General features: G+C 37.9%; 1 pseudogene; it reads right to left on the reverse strand.

Moving 5' to 3' along the window:
* Window positions 1-8,148: 8,148 nt before the first annotated feature.
* Window positions 8,149-15,536, reverse strand: LOC133092960 (NADH-ubiquinone oxidoreductase chain 5-like; annotated as a pseudogene).
* Window positions 15,537-17,625: the final 2,089 nt, after the last annotated feature.

Below are 17,625 nucleotides of genomic sequence, written 5' to 3' on the forward strand. Positions count from 1 at the left end.
GAGGTCTCTGAGACTGTCCTCAATTCTTTTCATTCTTTTTTCTTTATTCTGCTCTGCAGTAGTTATTTCCACTATTTTTTCTTCCAGGTCACTTATCCATTCTTCTACCTCAGTTATTCCGCCATTGATCCCTTCTTGAGAATTTTTAATGTCATTTATTGTGTCGTTCATCACTGTTTGTTTGCTCTTTAGTTCTTCTAGGCCCTTGTTAATCGTTTCTTGTATTTTCTCCATTCTATTTCAGGATTTTGCATCATCTTTATTATCATTATTCTGAATTCTTTTTTAGGTAGACTGCCTATTTCCTCTTCATTTGTTAGGTCTGGTTGGTTTTTGACTTGCTCCTTCCTCTGCTGTGTGTTTCTCTGTCTTCTTATTTTGCTTAACTTACTGTGTTTGGGGTCTCCTTTTCACAGGCTCCAGGTTCATAGTACTCGTTTTTGGTGCCTGTCCCCAGTGGCTAAGGTTGGTTCAGTGAGTTGTCTAGGCTTCCTGGTGGAGGGGACTAGTGCCTGTGTTCTGGTGGATGAGGCTGGATCTTGTCTTTCTGGTGGGCAGTTCCACATCTGGTGGTGTGTTTTGGGGTGTCTGTGGCCTTTTTATGATTTTAGTCTGCCTCTGTGCTAATGGATGGGGTTGTGTTCCTGTCTTGCTAGTTGTTTGGCATAGGGTGTCCAGCAGTGTAGTTTGCTGGTCATTGAGTGGAGATGGGTCTTGGCGTTGAGATGGAGATCTCTGGGAGATTTTCACCATTTGATATTACATGGAGCTGGGAGGTCTCTTGTGGACCAATATCCTGAACTTGGCTCTCCCACCTCAGAGGCACAGCCCTGATGCCTGGCTGGAGCACCAAGAGCCTGTCATCCACACGGTCATGTGGCTGTACGTAGGAGGCCTCAGTTCCTTGCCACATGGATCTCTCCTTAGGGCTGCTTGAGTGTCCTCATGACATGGCAGCTGGCTTACCCCAGGATGTGTGATCCGGCCCGTGGTCCCCAGGACTGTCGTGGCTTCGGCTGCTGGGGCCCCTCCAGAGCTGGCAGCCTCCGTGAGGCTGCCCTCCCCTCAGGCTCCAGGGCAGTTCAGTGACAGTGGAAGGAAGGGACCCCGACCCAGGTGGTCCAGCTCTGTGGAAATGCGGGCTCCATTCTCAGTACCACATTGTTTTAATTATGGCAAGTCTTGATGGTAAATCAGCTCTTATTTTTTAAGATTTTCTTTGTTGTTCTTGATTCTTTTTTCATATACATCTTGTGACCAGCTTCTCACATTAAAAATATATTTGGGAATTTGCTTGGAATTACCTGATATTTTAAAGTCACATTCATATGTATATATGTAATATATGTATGTATATATAAAATATGTATTTATACATACGTATGCATATATATATATAAAACACACGTATGTATACATATGTACACATGCATAGTCTGGGAGCATTATATTCTTGTGATATTGAATCTTCCCATTCAGTAAGATATCTCTCATAGATATCTCTATGATTTGCAATAAGATTTTATATATTTTCTTCATAAATTTTTTGCATATCTTTTATTATCTTTATTTATAGGAACCTTATGTTTATTGTAGTATGGTAGCATGGAGAATTTGAATTCTCAAGGGTAGGTTCAATTCCTATAATTGTAGAAATAAGAGGGCTTAAACCTCTATTATTTACTCTATGAAAGTAACTCTTTTATCAGACATATTTCTCATTTTTGTGGGGGGATGCTTGCCATTATGATGGGTAGTGATACTTGTCGTATGCACAGGGCTAGTGTTAAAGGCAGGAAATTTTTTCAGAGTAGGTGTATTAACTGGTCATATCAGAATCGAGGGTAGGATGCTCGAATTCATAGGAAGGATATTGTTAATAACAGTGTTTTGACGATGAAATTGATTGTGTATAGTTCCGGTGTATGTGGGTTGTGAAATGCTCCCAGGAACAGGATTTTTGTGAATATATTTATTATGATGATATTAGTGTATTCTGCTAGGAAAAACATAGGGAAAGGGCCTGCTGCATATTCTACATTAAAGTCAGATACAAGCTCTGATTCTCCTTCTGTTAGGTTGAACGGGGCTCGGTTGGTCTCTGCTAGGGTAGAAATAAATCCTATTATGGCCAGTGGCCATGATGGAAAGATCAGCCATAGTTGTTCTTGTGTTGTGGTGAGGGTTGATAGGGTGAAAGACCCGTTTATTAGGAGCACAGATAAGAGAATAATTTCTAGTTCTACTTCGTATGAGATTGTTTGTGCCACTGCTCATAGAGCCCCAATTAGTGCATATTTTGAGTTGGAGGCTCAGCCGGACCATAAGATAGAATACACAGTTAGACTTGATATGGCTAGTATAAATAGCACCCCTAGGTTTACGTTAATGAGGGGGTATGGCATGGGTACGGGAGTCATATGGTTAGGGATAGAGTCAAGTCAGAACTGGCGTGATGATGAATATGGAGATGGAAGAGGTAGCTGGTCATAGTGGTTCTTTAATGAATAGTTTGATTGCATCAGCAATGGGTTGAAGTAGGCCATGTGGTCCTACAATTTTCGGTCCTTTTCGGAGTTGTACGTAGCCTAGAATTTTCATTCTACTAATGTTAAAAATGCCATGGCTAGAAGAATAGGGATAACAAGCCTTAGAATATTGATTATAAACATTTTGTTAGGGAGAGGATCTGAACCTCTGGGTGTAAAGGTTTAAGTTTTACACAATTACCAGGCTCTGCCACCCTAAATAAACCCTGGTCTCAGGTGATTGTTTTGTGTTTGCTTATTAAGTTGAGATTATATCATTAATTATTTTAAAGGCGCTTGCTTAAGGTGGGCCTTATTTCTCTTGTCCTTTCGTACTGGGAGAAATACATAATAGAGAGAAGCCGACCTGGATCACTCCGGTCTGAACTCAGATCACGTAGGACTTTAATCATTGAACAAACGAAATTTTAATAGCGGTTACACCATTGGAGTGTCCTGATCCAACATCGAGGTCATAAACCCTATTGTTGATATGAGCTCTAGAATAGGATTGTGCTGTTATCCCTAGGGTAACTTGTTTTGTTGATCAATGTTTTGGATCAATAAGTGATACTATGCTTTGACTAGTGAGTCTAAGCTTTAATCACTAGGAGTTTTTTTTGTGCTCCGAGATCACCCCAACCAAAATTGTCAACCCATGTGAAATTTTGTTATCCCTTGATGGTTTAATCATGCTTTTTTGGATTAACTAATTGAAGTTCCATAGGGTCTTCTCATCATTTTTCGGTATCCCCGTCTCTTCACAGGGAGGTAAATTTCACTGATTAAAAGTAAGAGACAGTAAAACCCTCATGTGGCCATTCATACAAGTCCCTATTTAGAGAACAAATGATTATGCTACCTTTGCACGGTCAGGACACCACGGCCATTTAACAGTTGTCACCGGGCAGGCGGTGCCTCCAATACTAATAATGCTAGAGGTGATGTTTTTGGTAAACAGGCGGGGTTTGTGTTTGCCGAGTTCCTTTTACTTTTTTAAATCTTTCGTTGGGTGCACACCTGTTTTGGCTTAACAGTGTATTTAATAAATAGTTTAGTGTTGGGCTGTATTTATTTACTGTTAACTATCAGTTTATTATTAGTTGCTGATGTAAACTTGTGCAAGGAGAAATATCTCTTGTTACTCATATTAACAGTATTGCTTCTATAATTTTATAGATTAGTCTAGTAATAAGACTAGGAGTTAATTTATTTAATATTGATATTAAGGTATATTTATTGTTGAGCTTGAACACTTTCTTAATTGGTGGCTGCTTTTAAGCCAACTGTGGTGCTGTTTACTTTTACTCTCTAGTTAAGGTTGTACCCATTTCTGAAAAGCTGTACCTTTGTAGACTAACATTTAAATATACATTAAAACCTATAAGGGGTCCTTAGTGTTATTTAAAGTTGAACCGAAATTCTTTTTCTGGACAACCAGCTATCACCAGGCTCATTAGGCTTGTCACCTCTACTTATAAGTCTTCCATTTTGCCACATAGATGAGTTTGTTCTAATAACTGTTCATAAGTAGCTCATCTGGTTTCAGGTGGTTTAACTTAAGTTCTCTTTGTTAAAATTTTGCTAGTTAAATCATTATGCAAAAGGTACAAGGGGTAAGCTTTGCTTTCTGTTACTTTTAACATTTCTTTCATCATTCCCTTATGGTACTTTCTCTATAATTCCCTAAGTATTTAAATCTATCTCCTGTAATTTAAATGTTAGGTGAATGTTTTATTTGATCGGTTCATGCTAATATAATGGGAAGGGGTGTGGGCTAGATTTAGTTCAAGTCATTCATAGGTTATGAAATCTCCTAGGTGTAAACTAGGTGCTTTATTTAAGCTATGCTTTGATTTATCCAAGCACACCTTCCAGTATGCTTACCTTGTTACAACTTAATCTCCTTTCACAAAATAAACTAGTATTTGCCAGTAGGTTATGATTTGTGTTATATACTCGAGGAGGGTGACGGGTGGTGTGTGCGTGCTTCAAGGCCTTATTCAATTAAGCACTCTACTCTTAATTTACTACTAAATCCTCCTTTGGTGTTTAGGTTTCATAAAAACTTTCGTGCAGGTAAGAGAATGTTCTTGGTGTGGAATATGTAGCCCATATCTTCCCACCCCATGGGTTACACCTTGAGCTAACGTTTTTATGTGCTATGGTTGCGCTTACTTTTATTCCTTTTTAGGAAGATGGCGGTATGTAGACTGGATTAGCAAGGGCTGGTGAGGTTTATCGGGGTTTATCGGTTACAGAATAGGCTCCTCTAGAGGGGTGTGAAGCACCAAGTCCTTTGAGTTTTCAGCTGTTGCTAATAGTACTCTTGTGAATAATCTTGTTCTTATAATTATTTGGGTTTAGGGCTAAGCATAGTATGGTATCTAATCCCAGTTTGGGTCGTAGCTGTCATGTAATCAGGACGTGCTAAAGTCACTTTCGTAGTCTATCTTTACTTTAATTACGGCTTTTTACAGCTTAATTAAAATTTAACTTTATTTTGTATTACTCTTTAACACGCTTTAAGACGTATTTCTATTAACTTGGGTTAATCGTATGACCGAGGTGGCTGGCACGAAATTTACCTACCTTAATTAACATGGCTTAGTCGAACTTTCGTTTATGGCTTAATTTTTATCACTGCTGCCTCCCGTCGGGATGTGGTTGAGCAAGGCGTTATGAGCTACTGGTATAGTGTGCTTGATACCTGCTCCTTTTAATCTTAGTGATTTAGAGGGCACTCTCAGTGGAGTGCGGATACTTGCATGTGTAATTCTATTAAAAATTAATGGAAAGGCTGGGACCAAACCTGTATGTTTATGGAGCTAGCAAGCTCATCTAGGCATTTTCAGTGCTTGCTTTAGAGATTTAAGGTACATCAACTTGTTGTGTACAGGTGATATTTATATGGCTGTGTTCTGTGGTTTGTGTCGGATTTAGCATTAAATTTTTGATAAAGTGGTTAATGAATCTAGGGGGATGTCTGTCTATATGGGTAGTGAATATCTAAATAGTTTATTGGTATGATGGGGGTGTTTTTGAGGTTGTCTGATTTGATGGGTGCTTATTTTTAGACGAGGTGGGGAAAGTGGAATGCTAGTGTTGATTGCACATGTATATACATATAATATTGTTATGTCCTATAACCACTGACTGAATTGCACACCATGGATTGTCGATGCTGGTAAATAATTTTCAATTAAAGTCCAGCTACAATTTGTTTGACTGTGTTAAGACCTTTAAAGGTCATAGCTGAGTCCAAGCATCCCCCTCTAAAAATTAAAAAATACCAAGTGCATGAAACCACAGTTATGTGTGACCATGGGCTGATTAGTCATTAGTCCATCGAGATGTCTTATTTAAGGGGAAAGAGTGGGCCATTTTAGATGAGATGGCCCTGAAGTAAGAACCAGATGTCTGACAAAGTTCATTGATAGAAACCCCCACCTGGTGCTTAAGCTCGTGGTCTAATGGACAGGATAGGCATGTTGACTGGGAATGATTTGACTTAATGTACTATGTACAATTAATAATCTATACGTACTACGTAATACCAATAATATGATGTACATGCTTATAAGCATGGGGTAAATAATGTAATGCACGATTATACATATAATGTAATACGTACATATGGGGTGTATGTACTTATTGATGTGGTAGTACAGTTATGCATGATGTACATAATAGTTTGTGATAAGACGAACTGTTTTAATACTGACATAGTACTTAACAGTTCTGTAAATGTCCTATAATAAAATTTCAGGGAATAGTTTAAGTAGTATTCCAGCTTTGGGTGCTGGCGGTAAAGCTTGGGGCTTCTTCCTTGAGTCTTGGGGAGGTGTGTTGTTCTCCTTTTCTGGTTTACAAGACCAGGGTAATATGATATACTACAAGGACTCTTCATTTTAGGAGATTGTTTTCAATGACGCTAGTTACTGGCATTAGTACTAGGATTAGAAGAAAGCATAAAATAGACGCTAGTTGTCCAATAACGATGAAGGGGTGTTCTACAGGTTGCCCTCTGATTCATGTTAGTGTTAGTAGATCTGCTACTAGCACTCAAAATAAGCATTGGCTAAGGGGTCGGAATGTTATACTTAGTTGTTTGGATGTGTGGAGTATTGGGACAAATATTAAAATTAGGATTGAAAGTATTAAGGCTAAGACTCCTAGTTTGTTAGGGATTGTTCATAGAATTGCATATGCAAATAGAAAATATCACTCTGGTTTAATGTGTGGTGGTGTGTTGAGTGGGTTTGCTGGGGTGTAGTTGTTGGGGTCTCCTAGTAAGTTGGGTGAGAATAGGACTAGTATTAGTGAGGCTAGAATTAGTAACAGGGCGCCTAAGATGTCTTTGATTGTGTAATAGGGGTGGAATGGAATTTTGTCTATGTTGGACGGGATTCCTGTGGGGTTGTTGGATCCTGTTTTGTGGAGAAATAGTGGGTGGACAGCTGCTAGTGCTGTAATGATGAAAGGGAGAATAAAATGGAAGGCAAAAAATCGTGGAAGAGTTGCCTTATCTATGGAAAAGCCACCTCAGATCCATTCGACAAGAGTAGTGTCAATATATGGGATTGCTGAGAGAAGGTTGGTAATGACTGTTGTTCCTCAAGATGATGTTTGTCCTCATGGTAGCACGTAGCCTATGAATGCAGTGGCAATAACTGTAAATAGCAGAACAATTCCAATGTTTCATGTTTCTAGAAAGGTGTAGGATCCATAATATAGACCACGCCCTATGTGAATGTAAAGGCAAATAAAGAATATGGAAGCTCCGTTTGCATGGATGTATCAAATGATTCATCCATAGTTAACGTCTCGGCAGTTGTGTGTTACTGACGAGAAGGCAGTTATTGTATCTTGTGTGTAGTGTATTGCTAAGAACAAGCCTGTTAGGATTTGTAGAATTAAACAAATACCTAATAGAGAACCAAAATTTCATCATGACGAGATATTTGATGGGGTTGGGAGGTCAATAAATGCACTGTTGATGATTTTTATTAGTGGGTGTGATTTTCAGATGTTGCTCATTGGTGTTCTTATAGTTGAATGACAATGATGATTTTTCATGTCATTAGTCATGGTTAGAATCCATGTGGGAATGATGATGACATACACTGTATTTATTTTAAGGGTTATTTTTGTGATTAGTTTTGTGGGGTTGTCTTCAAAACCTTCACCTATATATGGGGGCTTTGGGTTGATTGTGAGTGGTGGTGTTGGGTGTGGGATTGTGTTGAATTTTGGTGGTTCATTTTTATAGGCTTGATGGTGTTTTTGATTTATTTAGTAGGGATTTTGGATATGTTTGGTTATATGATGGCTATGGCCACTGAGCAGTATCCTGAAGTTTGGGTTTCTAATAAGACTGTTTTGGGGACGTTTCTTTCAGGATTGGTAATAACGTTTTTAATGGTGCTGTATGTTTTAAAGGATGAAGAGGTGGAGGCTGTGTTTAATGGGCTGGGAAACTGGGTTATTTATGACACTGGTGATTCTGGTTTTTTTAGCAAGGAAGCTATGGGGCTTGCAGCATTATACAGTTATGGTACCTGGTTGGTAATTCTTACTGGCTGGTCGCTGTTTATTGGTGTTGTAGTTATTACGGAGACTACTTGTGGTAATTAAATAAAAGCATGCTAAGGATGAGGGTAATAAGGAACGATAGGAAATATAGTTTGATAAGGCCTTTTTGGCTTGAGACTAGCATGGAGAGCTTTAATTGAATAAGGGATATGGTTTTTGGTAAAATCTTTTCTAGTCAGATTAAGTCTAAGAGAGAGGATGCTGATTGTTGGCTTATTGATAGGTCTAGGTAGGGAGGTAAATGGTGCATGATAGTGGGGAAATATCCTAAAAGACTGGAGAATTTGAGGGTATTTGAAGGGTAAATAAATTTTAAGTTTTGTGTGTTAAGATTAATTTCAAGTGCTAGTACAAAGCCCAGGATGGTCACTGTAAGGGCAGTTAATTTTAGGTATAGGGGCATGGTTTTTAGGGGGACCTTTGTTGGGGAGATGTTGCTGGAGATAATAAACCTAGCAAAGACACTTCCAATTAGTAGGCGTTTGATGGAGTTAATTAGGAGTGTGTTGTTTTCATTGATTGAGGTTAAGGGAGAGAAGGGAGGTTGTCCTAGTAGTGCGAAGAAGATAATGCGAGCACTATAGACAGCTGTGAGGGAGGTGGCAACTAGCGTTATTCACAGGGCTCAGGCGTTGGTACAAGACGTGTTAGCAGTTTCAATGATCAGGTCTCTAGAATAGAAGCCGGTGAGGAAAGGCATTCTTGTCAGTGCTAAACTTCCAATAATAGGGGCTGTTGTGGTAAAAGGTATAGCTTTGAATAGGCCTCCTATTTTTCGAATATCTTGTTCGTCATTCAGGCTGTGAATAATAGATCTGGAGCATATGAATAGCAGGCCTTAAAAAAAGCATGTGTGCAGATGTGCAAGAAAGCTAGATAGGGTTGGTTGATGCCAATTGTTACCATTATTAGGCCTAATTGGCTTGAAGTGGAGAAAGCGACCATTTTTTAAATGTCGTTTTGGGTGAGGGCACATATTGCTGTGAATAGGGTGGTAAGGGCTCCTAAGCATAGTGTTATGGTTTGAATAAGTTTGTTGTTTTCTGTTAAAGGGTAAAATCTAATAAGCAAGAAGATTCCTGTTACAACTATTGTGCTTGAGTGGAGTAAGGCTGATACAGGAGCAGGGCCTTCTATTGCTGAGGGGATTTAGGGGTGAAGTCCAAATCGGGCTGATTTTCCAGCTGCAGCTAGTATGAGTCCTATGAGGGGGAGATTTGAGTGATTTAAGTCTAGTATAAAAAAGTGTTGCAGGTCTCATGTGTTTAGGTTAAACAGGAATCATGCTATTGATACAATAAATCCAATATCCCCAATGCGGTTATATAGGATTGCCTGGAGAGCAACTGTGTTTGCGTCTGTTCGCCCGTCTCACCACCCAATGAGCAGGAAGGATATAATTCCAACTCCCTCTCACCCAATAAAAAGTTGGAAGAGGTTGTTGGCAGTAACAAGAATTAGCTTGGTGATGAGGAAGAGGAGTAGATATTTGAAGAACTGGTTAATGTAGGGATCTGAGTGTGTGCATCATATTGAGAACTCCATAATGGACCATGTGACAAATAATGCTACTGGTACGAATATTATTGAGAAGTAATCTATTTTGCAGCTAAGTGTTAATTTAAGGGTTTGAACAGTGATCCAATGTCAGTTTGAAATAACTATATCTTGGCCTGTGTGGACAAATATTATTCTTGGAATTAGGCTGGTAATGAAAGCACATGAGACAGTATTTTTTACATATGATGAATATTTGCTGCTTTTGTAAAAATCTGTATTAGTTACTATAATTGGGATTGTTAGTATAAGCAGTGTGACCAGAGTGAAAGAGGAAAATAGGTTTGTTACTCTTACTTGGAGTTGCACCAATTATTTGGTTCCTAAGACCAACGGATAACTACTATCCTTTAAAAGCTTGAAAAAGCCATACTGTTAGGCATGGGAGCATGAATTAGCAGTTCTTGCATACTTTCTCAGTAAATAAGAAGTTTCAGTCTTCTGTTACAAGATTCACAATCTAGTGTTTTTTTTAACTATATTTACAATATAGGGGGCCTAGGATAATTTTGGGGTTTAGTGACAAGAGTAGAAGGGATAAAACATGAAGGGCTATAAGAGCATTTTCTCGTGTGAAAGAGAGTGTAATGTTATTAATACGGTGTGTGTATTTACCACATTGTGTTGTAATTAATATATATAGATAGTATAAGGCTGTAATTACAATGTTGGCTCCTATTAAGATAATGGTAAAATTTGATCACAAGAAGGACGATATAACCACAAACAACTCTCCAACCAGACTAATAGCTGGGGATAAGGCTAAGTTTGTTAGGCTTGCTAGCAGTCATCAAGTGGCTATTAGTGGGAGGAAGGCTTGTAGGCCTTGGACTAAGATTATTGCTCAGCTATGGACTCGCGTGTGATTTGAGTTTGCTAGGCAGAGTAGTATAGATGATGTGAGGCCGTGGGCGATTATTAAAGCAGTGGCTCCTATATAACTTCAAGGCATCTGGATAAGAATAGCTGCAATGAAAAGCGCTATATGGCTGATGGAAGAATATGTGATAAGTGATTTTAGGTCTGTTTGGTGCAGATTGAACTGGTTATGATTATTCCTCATAGGGAAAGCATAAGAAAGGGATATGCTATGCATTCTGTCAGCGGGTTGAGTATTGCTGTAATTTGCAGTGTGCAGTAGCCCCCAAGTTTTAGTAATAGGCTGCAAGGACTATAGAGCCTGTGATGGGGGCTTCTACATGTGCTTTGGGTAGTCAAAGGTGGAGGCCATAGAGGGGTATTTTTAACATAAAAGCTATTATGCAGGCTAGTCATATGAAAGCGTTAGATCAGGAATTGGGTAGTGCTTGGGTTCAATATTGGAGTACTAAGAAATTTAGAGAGCCTGTAGTGTTTTGGATATACACTAATGCTACTAGAAGTGGGAGTGGCACGACTAGTGTGTAGAATAAAAAGTAGAGTCCTGCATTAAGGTGTTCTGTCTGGTTACCTCATCGAGTGATGATAATGAGTGTAGGAACTAGTGTAGCCTCGAATATAATGTAAAATAAAATTAGTTCTGTGGTTGTAAATGTTACGATTAAAAATGTTTGTAATATGATTAGTATAGTGATATTCAGTTTTTTTTGGGTCGGTGACTCTGAGCAGGTGAGACTGGCTGGCTATTAATATTAGTGGTAGGAGTCATATCGTTAAGATCAATAGTGGTGTAGATAAGGAGTTGGAAAAGAACATTAATGAGAAATTAAGGCTATTATCATTAAACTGATTAAGGAGAAGCAGGCTTGTGAGGCTAATTAGTAGGCTATGGGCTGTAGAGTTAATTCAAATTATATTATTTTTTGATAACCAAGTCAGAGGTACTAATATAATCATAGAGACAATAAATTTTAGCATTGGAGGAGGTTAAGGTTTTGTACGTAGTCGGTGCCATATGTGTTTGATACTATTACTAGTAAGGATAATCTGAGTGTGGCCTCGCAGGCTGAGAACACTAACAGGATGATTGGTATTGTGCTGGCTAAAGTGAAGTGTGAATTTAGGATCATTAGGGTTGCCATGAGGAATAGCGATAATATTATGCCTTCTAGACATAATAGTGAGGATATTAAGTGGGATCGATATATTAGCAGTCCTACAAGAGATGCTGTGAAAGCAATAATAATATTTATATATACTAAAGGCACTTGGTAATTATGAATTTAGTCATAATCTAATGAGTCGAAATCATTTGTTTTAAACTAAATACCATATTCAATTCATTCTAGGGCCTTTTGAGTTCATTCATAGGCCAGGCTAATTGCCAATAATGAGATTAGGAGCAGGGCTATGGTGAGTACTGGTTTTAGATTATTTGTTTGAGGTGCTCAGGGGAGGGGCACTAGAAGGGGAATCTCTAGGTCGAAGAGAAGAAATGTGATTGCTACTAGAAAGAATTTTATAGAAAAAGGCAAGCGGGCTGATCCTATGGGGTCAAATCCACATTCATTAGGCCTTGTTTTTTCTGTATAAATATTCAGCTTGGGGAGTCAGAAAGCGATGAGTACGAGCAATGAGGCCAGTGCTGTGTTTGTCAATAGGGCCAGTATTAAGTTTATTATTCTTTTTTGGGTTATACCGAAGCTGACTGGAAGTCAATTGTACTAATTAATACTAAAAGTATTATGAGCCTCATCAATAGATAGATACGTAAAGGAATAGTCATACAACATCTACAAAATGCCAGTATCAAGCAGCGGCTTCAAAGCCGAAGTGATGGTTGGACGTGAAGTGATATGTTGATAGGCGTAGGAAACAGATAATGAGGAAGGTGGACCCAATAATTATGTGCAGTCCGTGGAATCCTGTGGCTATGAAGAAAGTTGATCCGTATACTCTGTCTGAAATTGTAAAGGGTGCTTCACAGTACTCTGAGGCTTGCAGGAGTGTAAAATATATGCCTAGGGCGATTGTAATAAAAAGGGCTTGGAGTACATGCTTGCGGTTTCCCTCCATAAAGCTGTGGTAGGCTCAAGTAGTAGATACACCAGAGGCTAGTAGCACGGAAGTGTTAAGGAGCGGTACTTCTGGTGGATTTAGAGGGTGAATGCCTGTTGGCGGCCAGCACCCGCCTAATTCAGGTGTAGTGGCGAGGCTTGAGTGGTAGAAGGCTCAAAAGAAGCTGGTAAAAAAGAGGACCTGAGATAATAGGATTATCCCATCTCGAAGTCCTTTTTTTCCCTGGCAGGGGGAGAAGTAGATTGAAGCCAGTTGACCAGGGTATTTAGCTGTTAACTAAAAATTCCTGGGAGATGTATCCCTCCAGTCTAGGGAGGATTTAGCTTAATTAAAGTGTTTGATTTGCATTCAGTTGATGTAGGATATAGTCTTGCAATCCTTATTAGGCAGGAATTAAGTAAATTATACTTGCTTAGGGCTTTCAAGGCCCTTGGTTTGGTTTAACCTAAATTCCTATTCCAATACTGATAGTATTGGTGTGAGGGGTAGGATAGTGCATATTATGATCATGGTTGGTAGGAGGGTTATTTGCTTTGTAGAGTCAAATTGCCATTTTATTTTTGTGTTGTTTGTGGAGGGGAACATGATCAGTGCTGTGGAGTGAGTCGCATGTAGAAATACAAGTTAAGTAGTGCTGTGATGGCTATTAGTGTGGGCAAAATAATGTGGGGTTTTTTTGTCATTTCTTGGATGATTATTGATTTGGGTATGAACCCTGATAGTGGCGGGAGTCCTCCTATTGATAGCAGGGTAGCTAGTGTAAGGGTTGTGATAATAGGTATTTTGTTTCCTGCGTGTAATGGTGATAATGTAGTAGTAGCTGAGCTGTGAATGAATAATATAAATATAGTGAAAGTTATTATAATGTAGATTACTAGGTTTAGATTTGTTATAGTTGGGTTATAATAAGTATAATAAATACAATATATTTATAATAAATAATGAATATAATAAATATCTTTTAAAAATTACATTTTATAAATAGTTCTGCCTTGTAGAAGCACATTTAAATTTTATATAACTTGCATATTAATCCTATATCCAGCATGACTTTGCTGAACTTCTTTATCAGTTTTAATAGTTTGACAATAAAATTCACCAACACTTTTAATGTAGAAAGTAAAATTATTTGCAAGTATTCCATTGAAAGAAGTGATAATACTATTCATTTTGGACTTGAAAGGGAATTCTCTTAAGATTATGTGTTATCATTAATTTTTTGTTAGCTACCTTATATCAGAAGTTCTATTTCCCTATAACCAGTGATTCTCTGATGCATAAGAGAGCATCAGAATCAGAGCGCTGGGCTCTACCCCTGGAGTTTCTGATTCAGTGTTTCTGTGGAGGAGCCTGAATATTTGCTTTTTTAACAAGTTTCTAGGTGATGGTGATGCTGCTAGTCAGGGGACCACAATCTGAGCACCACTGCCAGTGCTCTATGCTAAACTTTGGTCTCTATCATTTGAGTAGTATACTTCTGGTGAGATGGTTCTTATTTGTTCCCAAACTGGCTTATTCCAGTTTTATTGTGGTCCTTGGTATTTTATTGTGGTCCTTTGCTGATGGCTAATGCCTGCAAACAGTTTTGTAAATATTTCCCCAGCTTTTATAGTTGTTGAGTTGATTCTTTTTATATCTTGCCATTCTTTGTTTGTGGTATATTTCTCCCAGTATTTTACTATGAAAAATTTCAAACAGATAAGAAGTCACTTTACATTGAACACCTGTATAACCACCAGCTATATTCTACTATGAACATTTTATGACACTTGATGTACACATATTTGGCCATATGGCCACCTCTATATCCATTTATCACTACATCTTATTTTCATATGCTTTTGTGTCCTTTTGTCTACATCTTCAATTCTAGTTTTTTTTCTCTTTAATAATCTTAACAATTTACTTCAGAATCTCTGTCAGATCATTCTATCTTCTGCTATTATTGGGATTTGAAATCTCCTGTTGTATATGCTGTCCGATTCCTGGAGATTGTTTCCTGTTATTTTATAATTGCACTGTAAACTCATTTTCATTCTCATAGGAATCCTGTGCAGCCTAGGTTGAAACCATGTCCTATCAGGGAATTTTTATGTTTTTTGATCCCATGACTCTTAGCAGAAGTATTCCTGGTGTAAGAGTGATTTCTATGGCGATTTCTCGTCCAAACCAGACAACGTTTGGTACAGCCCCAACGCAGGGAAATTTTGTTTTAGCCCCTCATAATCCAAACTAAAGTAAACTTCCTTACATTCTCCCTGTGCCCGGAGGCTCTCCTTTTCCTTTTTCTTTTTAACCTTTTCATTGAGTGCAGGCCCTTCAGGTTCCAACTTATATTGGTGATCTCAGTTCCAACTCCCTGCGTTTCTGAATTCCGATGTCTCTGCTACCGTTTCAATCTGTGTTAAAATCCAAGATTAGCACATCCCCAAGAGCAGCTACGCCTCAGCTCATGTACGTGGTATTTGTTTCTCTTTTTTTGGTTTCCCTGTCGTTTCTGGTTTTCCAGTGCATTTAAAGAATGTCTGTTATGAAATACTTCTTCATGTTCTCTGCTTCTTGAATTTTTGGCACACAGAAGTCTACTTTTACTTCATTCACTTGGATTTTATTTCTGTGTGTATTCTGAGGAGGTTCCTATTTCTGTTTCTTATTGTTTATTTACCTATACTGACCAGTCTTAATTGTGTGTTCTTTTGTATTCTTCTAACGGAAATCACTTTTATTTAAAATTCACCAGTGGAATTTCCTCTCCATTTTAAACCTTACATGTTATTATAACCTAAGAGAAATTATGAATCATGTTGAGTATATATGTTCAGGAAAACCCCTTAGCTCACTTGCTTGTTGAAAGGATTCTCTCTCTTCTCTCTGTAAAGCACAGTGACTGAGGCTCATGGCGCAGCACTCATGACCAGAAGACTATGTTATTCTCCAAGCCATATTGGTACTATTGTTCCCATCAGTTGTGTCACAGACGTATCAAGAATCAGTTTTGTTGCTGCCTTATGTTACTTAATATTTTAATGTTATTTTAAATTGTTTTATTTTAAAATTTTTAATGCATCCAAATATATAACTGAGTAAAATATGAGTGGAAAACAAAGTTATTTCTATCAAAACTAAGTTCAGTTCTCTGATTAAGGCATGATAATCTGTGGTTCTAAATGAAATTTTCTTTGTAAATGAGGTATAGATAAGAAATTTATAAATGATTGGGAAAATTTTCTCAAAATCTTAAGACTTACGCACCAACATTAATTTGCAAATGTGTTAAATTTTCACTTTAAAGAAGTCAGAGTTAGAAATTAGAGATGTTGTATTAGGAATGATGGTCTTTATACAACATGGACAACTACAGAACACGCCAATAAAAAGATATTTACATGTATTAAGTTAAAATATGATCTTTAAACAATATATCATGTAAAAAATATCCCTCACATTAAATGACTTTTTTACTAACCAATTACTGGTCCTTATTGCATAAGGTAAGAGGACTTCTACTTTATTTGATTTTGTTATTACTGCTATCCAATTTTCTTACTGTCTGAAGTGTTACTAAAATATTTATATTTACATGTTTATTTGAGACTGGGTCCAAGAGAATAGACAGGAAGCAATAAATCAGATTGTTCAAAATAAAATGAAATACTTAAACAAAAATTTAGCAAGTTAAGATTAAAAAAATAAGGAACGCCAGGAAGCATAGTGCATGAGAGGTCTCTGACTTCTAGCCTGCCCCCATCCTTGGGATAAAGTCCTTGCTTAACATGGTCCAAAAGGATACATGCACCTTAATGTTCATTGCAGCACTGTTTACAGTAGCCAAGACATAGAAGCAACCTAAATGTTCATCGACAGAGGAATGGATAAAGAAGATGTGGTACATATATACAATAGAATATTACTCAGCTGTTAAAAAGAATGAAATAATGCCATTTACAGCAACATGGATGGACCTAGAGATTGTCACACTGAGTTAAGTAAGTCAGACAGAGAAGGAGAAATACCGTATGATATCGCTTATATACGGAATCTAAAAAAATGATACAAATGAACTTATTTATGAAACAAAAATAGACTCACAGACTTAGAGAACGAACTTATGATTACCAGGGAGGAAGCTTTGCGGGGAGGGATAGCTAGGGAGTTTGTGATTGACATGTACACACTGCTTTAGTGAAAAAGGATAACCAACAAGGACCTACTGTATAGCACAGGGAACTCTGCTCAGTATCCTGTAACAACCTAAATGGGAAAAGAATTTGAAAAGAATAGATACATGTATATGTATAACTGAATCACTTTGCTGTATACCTGAAAGTATCACAACATTGTTAATCAACTATACTCCAATATAAAATTACAAGTTTAAAAAAATAAAAAGAAATAAAAACACTGCCAAAAAAAATAGTCCTTGCTTATGGTAACTATGGTTTGTGCCACGTGACCTCACAAGCCTTGGGAAAGCTGAGGATGGGGGACATGACCCAAAGATATAGGCAATAGACCTATATATAAAGGTGGTCAGAGCCCCAGTAAGTCTGTCCTGGTAACTAGCACATTCAAACTGATCCTCTAAGCAGAGGTAAGTCAAAAGTAGAATAGCTCAGAAAAATTAAAGAAGGTAATATATTACTTTGGGTAATAATATTACCCAAGAAGGCAATAATAATCAGCTCAAATCAATAAAAGATATGAGACAGAGGAAAGGAGTGTAGAGACAGGTTAATTTACATGGAAGATAAAGAAACAACCAGAGAAAGAAGCAGGGCTGTAAGGGTGAGTCCTGGGCACAGGAGATGTGCATTCACACTGGCTTCCCAGAGATGTTCTCTCACTTCTCCAGCTTTTGTGGATCCCGAACTGTGAAGATGCAGTTGTAATCACTGTAATGATGTCCCAGTTCTCCTTAAAGCCTTAGGAGACCAGGTTCCATCCTTTCTTACTTCTCCTTTTATCCCAACTATAAACCCCACCCGGA

This window comes from Eubalaena glacialis, chromosome 6 (assembly GCF_028564815.1).
Source record: "Eubalaena glacialis isolate mEubGla1 chromosome 6, mEubGla1.1.hap2.+ XY, whole genome shotgun sequence".
NCBI lineage: Eukaryota > Metazoa > Chordata > Mammalia > Artiodactyla > Balaenidae > Eubalaena > Eubalaena glacialis.